General features: G+C 35.9%; 1 protein-coding gene across 1 annotated transcript in view; it reads right to left on the reverse strand.

Annotated features, from left to right (window-relative positions):
• Positions 1-10,293, reverse strand: part of LOC100919316 (ceramide synthase 4-like) — a 32,463-nt gene extending 22,170 nt beyond the window's left edge. Inside the window, exon 1 of the mRNA XM_003762758.2 lies at positions 10,096-10,293. The gene's annotated coding sequence lies outside the window, so the exon portion shown is untranslated. The remainder of the gene's footprint in view (positions 1-10,095) is intronic.
• Between the last annotated feature and the right edge of the window lie 739 nt (positions 10,294-11,032).

Below are 11,032 nucleotides of genomic sequence, written 5' to 3' on the forward strand. Positions count from 1 at the left end.
TTGGAACCCACTACCAACCAGCTACTAACCATATACAGATTAATATGTCAAAGTTGGAAGGGCCCTTAGGACACAGAATGGAAAAACTGAAAGAGGACCTTTAATTAGTCCAGACCTTTTGTTTTACAAATGGAAAAAATGAGTCCTGGAGAAGAACCTTTTTTTTCTTTCAATTTCATTTTCAGTACTTTATTCTGACTATTGTCACCTACCTCATGGTTCAATGAGCTAATGATATATGAATTTCTACATCAAGAAGTGAAAGCAATTTTCTGTGGATGAAGCTTATTGTTATTTCTCATTGTTGTTATTTCTTATTCTTATTTGATGAGAAATTACAACTATAAAATCTACTCAAACTGCACATGCAGCTCCTATTATGAGACACCACTAGGCAGAATAATCTATTATTATTATTATATATAATAACACAATAATATATACTATAATATATAATAAAATATATTAACATTATATATCATATATTATCAATTATATAATAATATATAATACATAATATGTATTATATTAATCATATGAAGTATCATTTCTTATAATTCTTTTTGCTTTCAGGTTAAAAGCTAATTGTTTTCTTTAAATCATGGGACTTAGAACTTCATAAATTCACATGCCATATTTGTTTTATTTCTACAAACCCGTTTAAATTTAATGTTATTAAAATTATCTATTTTACAAATCTTTACTTTCTATCAATTATTTATTCATGAATTGTTCACCCATCCTTAAGTCTGATAAGTAATATATTTTGTGTTCTAATTTTCTTATAAAACCTCTCTTTGTATCTACGTCAGGTATCCAATTTGACTTTATCTTAGTAAATAGTGTAAGACATTAGTCTCTGTCTGGTTTTTGCCATAAGGCTTTCTAATTTTTCCAACAATTTTTATTAAATAATGAATTCTCCTAAAATCTTAACTCTTTACAGAAACTATTTGCATCCAGAGAAAGAACTAATAGAATAATTTTACACATATATAGATATAGATATTTGTGTCTGCTAGTAGCCATCCTGGGCAGGGAGGAAAGGGGGAAAAAAGAAATTTACAGAATAATTTTGTGGTGTATTTGAATAGAATAGCAAATTGTGCATAGTAGACAGTTTCATGTATAATCATCTTTTTATTCTACTTTGTTGTATAAATTCTTGTTTTATTTCATAAATAAAAGAAAAATAAAAATGTATAAAAGAAAGACCATCTCCAAAATTCACAAACCTAAGGGATAACATGTTTTTCTTCTCTTTTCACCTATATATTTGAGGGACCCAGCCAAAAATACCATTCGCCTCTCTGCTCTCAATATCTGTTTAAGATCTGGGTGGCTATAATTCATCTCTGCAAAGACTCATATACTTTAATAAATCTTACTGGTAAATGTAAGCTATATGCACTGCTTTATAAAGGACAGGTATTGGGTTTTGCTTTCACTTTTTAGTGGCACAGGGCCAATTCTCTCTGAGAGCACTGCCTATTAAATGTTGGGAGATAGTCAAGAGAACTTGGGCCTCTCCCCTTCAATATAAACTGAGAACAGGGAGGCTTGCTTGAGGTTACTCAATAAAGTTATTGGCATATCTAAGATTAGAAACCAGATATACTGAGTTCCCAAAGTAGAGATCTCCTCAATATATTGCTGCTTTTAAGAGAGGTGATAAAAATGGAAGAAATTTTCCCAGGTCCAGAAAACAGTGTTGAGTTTAGCTTAGACAAGTTCATCTCTAGAAGAATACATTTCCAGCCATAACTACATCATCTTCTATTTGGTAAATCAGCTTTTTTTAACCCAGAATAAGAAAAGTACCTGGGGAGCTTCCTCAGAGATTTAGTCTAATTTGTTATCATCATCTTTATAACTAATATTTATATGGCACCTAAGATTTATAGAATGTTTTATAAATATTAACTCATTTTATGCTTACAAGAATCCTAAAAGGTAGGTACTATTATCTTCATTATAGAAAATGAAGAAACTGAGGCTGAGAGTGACTTGCCCAGAGTCACATAGTAAATGTCTGAGGCAGGATCTGAATTCAGATCTTTCTGAGTCCAAGCTTATCCATTGTACTGTATCAAGCTGTCATAAACTATTAATGATTATTCTTTTTATTTAGCAAAACCACCCATTCTAACTAAATTCACTTAATCGTACTCTTCTAGTCCACATCTCCATCTTTTCCACTGGTGTCCTTGAACAAATACTCCATCTCTCATCTGTGGACAAATGGACTGCTTATTCCCCATTTCTGGAATGCTTTCTCTCCTCTACCTCCTAGATTTTCAGGCTTCCTTCAGGTTTCAATTAGAATCAAACCTCTCATAAGAAATTCATCAGAATATCCATTCATATTAAGAGCCTTCCCTCTATAATTACTTTAAATTTATCCTGTCAATATCACTTGTAAATAGGTGTTTGTATATTGTCTTCTCAATTAGATGACTAAGTCTTTGAGAGAAGGAACTTTGGTGGTGGTGTGGGGTTTTTTAAACTCTCTGTTCTTAGGATTAGCACAGATTCTGACACATGGTAAGCTCTTATTAAATTCTTATAGACTTGACTTGAAAGACTTTATCGTGCAATTTGCTATAGCAAAGAAATTTTTTTTAATTAAGTAAAATATCTCTATCATAATCTCATGATCTTAAAGTTAAAGTATGTTAAGGAAGGAAACATTTATTAAACATCTACCATGTACCAAGCACTGTGTAAAATGCTTCACAAACATTATCTCATTTGCTCCTCACAACAACTTATCATTATCCCCATTTTGGAACTAAGGAAATCAAGGCAGACACAAACGACTTATCGGAGGTGACACAGCCAGAAAGTATCTGGTCAGATTTGAACTCCAGTCTTCTTGATACCAGACTTGGCATTCTATCCACTGCACCACCTTTGTGGTGGGTAGTATCTTTTCCTAGCCATTCACCATTTGTTTAATGACACATTCCAGATTTGGTCAGAAATCCAAGTCAAGCTCTTTGGTTTGTGATAAGCTTCATTTCCCTGAAATGACAGAATATTTGCCCTTCTCCAATTCTGCTCCACCTCCTTTCTTATGCTGACTTTACAAAAATAATTTATAATAGTTCAGCATCCCATCCCCCAGTTCTCTTAGCATCCTAGATGAGGAACTCCTAGGTTGAGTGATCAATCTTTCAGAGCAAGCAGGTGCTCTCTTGCTATCTCAGTCCAGATATGCTTATCAAACAAGTTTCTATCAGTGACCTTGGTGCTACAAAAAGCTTTCTAGGAAAGATTCTTTTCTTTGGAAGAAAAAAAAGAGAAACAAAATCAATATATCAACAAGTGCTTATTATGTGTCAGGTTCTGAGCTATGACAATTCAAAAAAAGACAAAAAGATGAGCACTGCCTCCAAAGAGCTTACAGTCTAGTAGAGGAAACAACATACAAATAAGGACATATATACAGTAAAAAAAAAAAAAAAAAAAAAAAGTAGTCCCAAAGACAGGAAGGGAAAGAAACGGGGAAAAGCTTTTTATAGTAGGTCAGAATTGAGTTGTTTTAGAGGAAAACCAGAATTTTAAGTGGCAAAAGTGATGAGGGAGAGCATTCCAGACATGGGAAATAGCTACCACAAAGACACAGAAATGAGGAATGCCCTGTGTGTAAAGTACAGCAAATTAATTTAGTGAGTACATGAAAGTGCTGAAAAGGAAAGCAATTAGGGAGTGCATTATTAATACCTTGAAAATTCTCAATGCTACAAATTTGGATTTGATTTATTGTTTTGTTGATTTATAGGCTTAAGAAAGTAATATTAATGAAGCAGATTAAAATTTAGAGTGTGTTGGGGGAACTTATTTTTTCCTCTGGGGAGGTTGTTGTTAATTATTTACTACTAGCACATCACAGGAAAATGGCCAGAGTGCGAAGAATTCTAAAAACCAGAGACCTTTGCATTTGATTTTAGAGGTAATATAGAGTCACAGAACTATACAAAGGGAGATGACATAGCTACTCTAGCAGCTATGTGGTTCAAAAATTCTGACTTGGTCACATACCAACTGTGTGATCTTGGACAAAGCTTTCAAACTTTCTGATTCTCAATTCCTTGATTTTATTCTAGGATCCAGGAAAAAATTATCCCATGTCCTTGAACTAGGATGATCTTTAGACTAATCTAGTCAGATCTAGACAGGGTTGACTTCTAAGCATTCCATTTCTAGTTGGGCATTGAGAAACTAGAAAGGTGCTAAAGTAGATCCATTAGAATACTCAAAGCCATGAGTTCACATAAAATGTAGACTGGTTAAAAGAACTGGGGATATTTAATTTGGACAAGTATTTAAAAGGCCATCATGTGGAAAGAGATTAGTCTTATTCTGCTCAGTCCCGGTGGTAGAAGTTACAAATAAACTTGGGCATGATTATCAAGCACACCTTCATAAAATTAGAGGTAAGCCAAAATAGAATGGGCTGCCTCAAAAGGTAGTGGATTCTTTCCCTGGAATCTTTGAGCCAACAGTGGATGATACCTCTTGTTAGATATTAGTTTTTGTAAAAAGGACTTTTGTACAGGGACCAGCTAGAACCTCTTGAAAGTGAATTTTTGAAAGGGTGTGATTAATTCGATTTAGCTTTATAATACTCATTTTATGGTGTATAATCCCTGCAGGTGTGGGGATAGCTGCAACGGTTGGTTCTTTTCAATATCCTCTTTGTTCCCTCAATTGATACAAAAAGGTTTAATAGCTATTAAAAAGAACTTCAACAGTATACGAAAGATTTTCCATCCTTATCTAACCTGAAGAATAGGTTTTTTTAAGGACAATTTGCCATCCTAACAAGCACATATCAATTCTCAATCCCTTGTAGCTGATGATATACATTCTTCTTCTTAACAAATACATTTTCTTTGTATGATTAGCTGCACTATGAGAACCCAATTTTTTTCTTTATTTCATATAATATGTAAATAAATAAATATTCGTGTAATATAAATTAGCCAAACTGTGAATGAAACACATTTTTATCAACAGCTGGTAGAGTAAACAAATTGAACAAATTGCAATAAAATGTCTGTGATTTATATTGGCTTATTGGCATTAGCTAGTCCAATAGAAAAGAAAATTCATGTGAGAAAATAAAGGATCCCAACTGTGAAATTCTGGGATTTTCCCCTTAGATCTTGCAAATTTATTCAATAGAATTCATATTTCTTTTTTTTTAAATCTATTATCTTTTTAAATATTTATTTTAAAGAATGAGTTCTGGATTCTCTCCATTCTACCCTTCCCTCACTCATTCTGAAGGGAAAAAATATGGTATCAGTTGTACATATGAAATCTTGCAAAATCGTTTTCCATGTTAGTCATGTTTCCAAAAAATACAAAAAAAATTAAGTACAAAAATTATGCTTCAATCTGCATTCAGATTTCATCAGTTCTTTCTCCAGAAATGAATAGGATTTTTCATCATCCTTCAGAATTGTCTCGATGACTGTATTGATCAGAATAGCTAGGTCATTCACAATGGATCATCATATGATATGATTATTACCATGTATAATGTACTCCTGGTTCTCACTTCACTTTCAATGAGTTTATATGTTTTTGCAGGTTTTTCTATTTATTATATTGTATTTATTATAGCACAATAGTATTCCATCACAATCATTTAACAGTTCTTTCAGGCATTCCCCAATTGATGGACATTTCCTCAATCTCCAATTCTTTGCAACATATAAAAAGCTGCTGGAAATATTTTGTACATGTAGATCCTTTTCTTTTTCTTTTTTTCCTCTTTGAAATACAGATATAGTAGGAGCATTGTTGAATCAAAGAGCATATACAGTTTTAAAATCCTTTGGGCATACTTTTAAAATTGTTCTCCAGAATGGTTGGGGAAGTTTACAACTTCACCAATAATGCATTGGTATCCCAATTTTTCCATATCCCCTTCAACATATATAATTTTCCTCTTCTGTCATATTAGCTCATCTGAGAGATATGAGGTGATATCTCAAAGTTAATTTAATGTGAATTTCTCTAGTCAATAGGAATTTTGAGAAATTTTTATATTACTTAGAATTTTAAGAGAAGTTCTATTTATTCCTCTGATTCCCAATGTTTTTATAGGAATGAGTGTTGCATTTTTTTTTTCAAAAGCTTTTTCAACATCTATTGAAATAATCACATGATTTTTGTTGGTTTTAGTATCAATATGGTCAATTATGCTACAGTTTTCCTAATATTGAACCCGTTTTGTATTCCTGGCATAAATCCTACCTGTTAATAATGTATGATCTCTGTGACATATTGCTGTAATCTCCTTGCTAATATTTTATTTAACATTTTTGCATCAATATTCATTAGGGAAATTGGTTTACAGTTTTTTTTTCTCTGTTCTTTGCTCTTCCTGGTTTAGGTATCAGTACACTATTTGTATCATAAAAAGAATTGGGTAGAACTCCTTCTTTGCCTATTTTCCCAAACAATTTATATGGTTCTAGGATTGTTTTTTTTTTAAGTTTGGCAGAATTCATATGTGAATCCATTTAGTCTGGGGGATTTTTTCTTAGGGAACTCACTGATGACTGGTTCAATTTTCTTTTCTAGGATAGGGATTAGGGATTTCCTTAGTTATAATTATCCTATTTCATTTTCTGTTAATCTATTTCACTTAGATTGTCAGACTTATCATGTATATTTGGGCAAAATAACTCAATATTGCTTTAATTTCATCTTCTTTGGTGATAAATTTATCTTTTTCATTTTTGATACTTGTAATTTTGTTTTCTTCTTTCTTTTTAAATCAAATTAACCAATGGCTTATCAATTTTATTTATGCTTTCAGATAATCATCCAGTTTTATTTATTAATTCAATGGTTTTCTTATTTTCAATTTTGTTAATCTCTCCTTCAGTTTTCAGGATTTCAATTTGGTGTTTAATTTGGAGTTTTTTTATTTGTTCTTTTTCTGGTTCTTTTAAACTGCAAGCTCAATTCATTGATCTGCTCCTTTTTTTTATAATACTGAAGTATTTAGATATAAAATTTACTTCTGAGTATTGTTTTGGCTGTATCCCATAACTTTAAGGAAATTATTGTTTCTATAATTTGTTCTTTGACCTATTCATTCTTTAAGATTAGGTTACTTAGTTTCAAATTGATTTCAATTATCTTTCCATTATCCTTTATTGAATGTATTTTTATTGTATTATATTATTAAAAGGATGCATTTAATATTTTTGCTTTTCTGTATTTGGTTGTGGAGTTTTTAGAGCTTAATACTTGGTTAATTTTTCTGAAGATACCATATATAGCCAATAAAAAATTGTGTCACTTTCTAGTTTCATTTAATTTTCTTTAGAGGAGTATCATATTTAATTTTTCTACAATTCAATTCATCTCCTTACCATCTTCCTTATTTAATTCATAATTATATTTATCTATTTCTGAGAGAAGAATGTTGAGGTATCCAGTAGTACAGTTTTATTGTCTATTTCCCTCCTGTCACTCATTTAACTTTTATTTTAAGACTCTTTATTCTGTTATCTAGTGCACATATGTCTAGTACTGATATTATTTCATTATCTGTCATAATATCTTATTTAGTAAAATGAAGTTCCCTGCTTATCTCTTTTAATTAGATCTATTTTGTTTTTGCTTTCTTTTGTCTTTTCTTTCTTTGCTACCCTTTCCTTTTTTATCTCAGCTGATGCTTTATAAATCATGCTTCAGCTCATTGTTTTTATTTTGTGTGTGTGTATGTGTCTCTTTCTTATAAACAACATATTGCTGGAATCTGTTTCAATTGCATTCTGCTATTTATTTCCAGTCTATCCACTGAAACTCAGAAGTATAGATAGACACGTAAAAGATCATGCACCCAGTGCCAGCAAAGGGTCCCCTATAATCTCTTTCTGATCAGTTATCCAACACCCTTGCCACCTGTGTGCTGAGAGCTCCTGAAGCTACTGCTACTGTTACAGATGCCTCCAAGGACTGTTGCTGGTGTTGTTACACCATTTGGGTTATGCCTCTAATGTCACAGACTTCCACCACTGATCTCCTAAGTTGCCTTGGACTGGAAGAATGTCTCACTGTGACCTTTTATTGGCTCTGTCATACCAAAATTCAAGTTGAAGCCTTTTAAAATTATTTAGAGGGGAATGTTGGCTCTTGGCTCTGCCTTTTTGAGAATTCCTATTTATTGAGTAGAGCCCTGAGGCACCTTCATTGCAGAACTAGAAAGGTCCAATCCATACATGAACAAGAATCCCTGTACATCCATCATTTCTTGAAGGGGAACCCTCTCCAAGGCAACCCATTTCACTTTGGTATCTCAAATTGTTTAAATGGATTTTTTTTTTGAAATCAAGTTAAGAATAGAGAGATAAAAATAAAAGAAGCATGGGAGAAACTTGACTTCGAGCCAAGACTTTATAGAATCAAAAACTGCAGTATAAGGGAATGCCATATTGTGGACTATCATCAACAAAAGCTGAGGGAGCTCACATGAAAGCATAACGATCATGGAAATCAAGCAGGCAGGGTACTCTATGTCCTGGTTGACTGTATTATTATCCAATTCCCTATCCTGAAACAAGATAGCAAAATCCAGAAAGTCAGAAATAAAATTGGAAACAGAAATCAGATTGTAATATGGTTATCAGCCTATAGAGAAATAGCATATGATTGAGGGTAAATTACAAAGAAAGGTGTATGAAATGGGAAGGTGAGGTCACTTGAAAGCCATGAGAACAGGACAAAGAGAAAATAAATGTGAAGGGGATAGTGGAGGAAATAATGAAGTCTTCCTTGGGAATGGATCCCTGAGCTCAGAATTTATCTTTAATATTCACAAGAAAGTACAGGAGACTGATCTTTCTTAAACCTGAGGATTATGCCTAACTCTGTCCCATATCATCCAGCTCCAGATTTTCAGGCCATGGGTGGCACTCATCAACGAGAACCAGCCTGTCCAATTTCTCTGCCAATAGGACATTCTCCTGCCTCTCAGCCAAGCAAGATTTGAAGCTGAATCCAGGCTGGGGCCCACCTTGCTCCTTAACCGTCTACCTTCAAGAAATAGGAAATGTTCTGGGTTTAAGACTATATATCTGGGAGCAAACCGGATCCAGCCACTGTTCTAGAAGCAGATGTGTGAAAGACAAAGAAGAGGGAATGAAACAGGAATTAGCTGTGTAACCTGAGTGTAACAGAACTTCTGGGGAACTGGATGTGACCCAAGAGAGACAGAGATGCTTTCCTGTACATGTGTATATTTCACATGGTATGTATTGATGATATAGGTACATAGCATTTGGAATGTGTGTGTGTGTGTGGTGTGTGTGTAAAATGGGGGTATCATAGGACTGTGAGTGATACAGAAAGGGATGCCTGTATCATGGGGAGGTGGGATCTTTTAGGAACTACAAGAAGAGGGGGGAAAAGAGAGAGAAAGAGAGACAGAGGCACAGAGAGAGACAGAAAGACAGAGGCACGGAGAAAGACACAGAGACAGAGACAGAGAGAGAAAAATCAGGAAGGCTTCTTTGAGTTTTGGAAGAAGTTGTGGTAGATAAATTAATCAGCAAGCATTTTTTTAAAAAGCTCAGCTATGATGTGTCAGTCATTGTGCAAAGTACTCAGGATGCAAAGGCAAAAGTGAAACACTCCCTGCCCCGGAGAGTTTTCAGTGTACTAATGAGACATTACATACATAACCATACACCAGAAAGATCCGAGATAATGGGGAAAGGAGAAGCTCTGGCACTGTGTGGGGTGCCAGAGAAGGGGAAAAAATCGCAGGCAAGAATTGATATTTGATAAGATCCTTAAAGAAACCAAAGCTATATGCTTATTGAATGAAGAGCAATTGAGGAGGAACTATGCTTCAGGCATGGGGAAGGGAGAGTGCCACCATCAGGACAGATCTAGAGGAGCCCCAGAGGCCCCTGGTTGCATAGATAGGGTGGTCCAGACTTGGGCACAGCGTCTGGGTGCAGTGAGTACCAGCAGTATGGATGTGAGTTGGTCCAACCCTTAAGGATAGGGACCGGTTATCTGGAAAAAGAGCAGATAAAAGGGTGGAAAGAAAGGGCTTACCTGCTGCTGCAGGGCAGAAAGATGAAAAGCAGGTGGGATCCACTCTCCCTCCTTTGGAGCAGTCTTGACTCAAGTGGCTCTTTGGTTCTGTGCTCCCTCTCAGGTAGAAGGCAAGGGGGTGAGAGGGTACCTTTAGAGAAGGGTCTCTTGGGAAACTGCAGGGGCCCTGCAGGGTGGAAGGTAAAAAAAAAGGCTCGGAGTAAGGTGGAGCCCAAGCCAAGGGAGCGGAGCGGGCGGGACAAAGGGAGCCTGGTGATGAAAACACAGAAAGACCGGGGGCGGACTCCGGTTGGTGGGGAGGGAAAACGCAGGGTGTTGGAGGGAGGCGGCTGGCTCTCTGGCCAGAAGCCAGAGCTTGGGAAAGAAAAAGGTGAAAGCAGGGTTATATCCGGGTGGGGAGGCAAACTTAGGGTAGGGGGAGAAGGAAAGTAGGGAGACGGGTGAAAGTTGCGGAATTAGTGGTTCCCGGCAGGTTTCAAAGAGGCCCCCAAAATCCCGGAACCTTCTCCCTTTCTAGCCTAAGTCGCGGCACTCCTCCAACCCCAAACTGGAAAGTTAAGTGACCTTTCCGACCACCTCCTTTGGGTTTCCAGGAACTCAGCTAAACTCCAGGTTCGCACCCAGTCCTCCATACAAACTCACCGCCATTCATCGCCCTGCCCGCAGAACCCCGTTCTGCCCCACACTGCGGCACTCAGCCCCACTCAAAAAATAGGGGTCCCTTCTCCCTTTAGACACCTCTGGTGCTCCCAGGCGCATGACACCCCCTTCCCGCACGGAACACAAGGACATGCGGCCTCTTCCTACCTTGCCAGTATTCGAGCACTTTACACTTGGTCTACCTGGGACACGTACCCTGCCCCTATTCTCAGCGATCCAGATATACTGGCTTCCTTGCTGCTCTCAGAGCAAGACATTCCCTCTTTCGACTCCAGGT

This window comes from Sarcophilus harrisii, chromosome 1, assembly GCF_902635505.1.
Source record: "Sarcophilus harrisii chromosome 1, mSarHar1.11, whole genome shotgun sequence".
Classification (NCBI taxonomy): domain Eukaryota; kingdom Metazoa; phylum Chordata; class Mammalia; order Dasyuromorphia; family Dasyuridae; genus Sarcophilus; species Sarcophilus harrisii.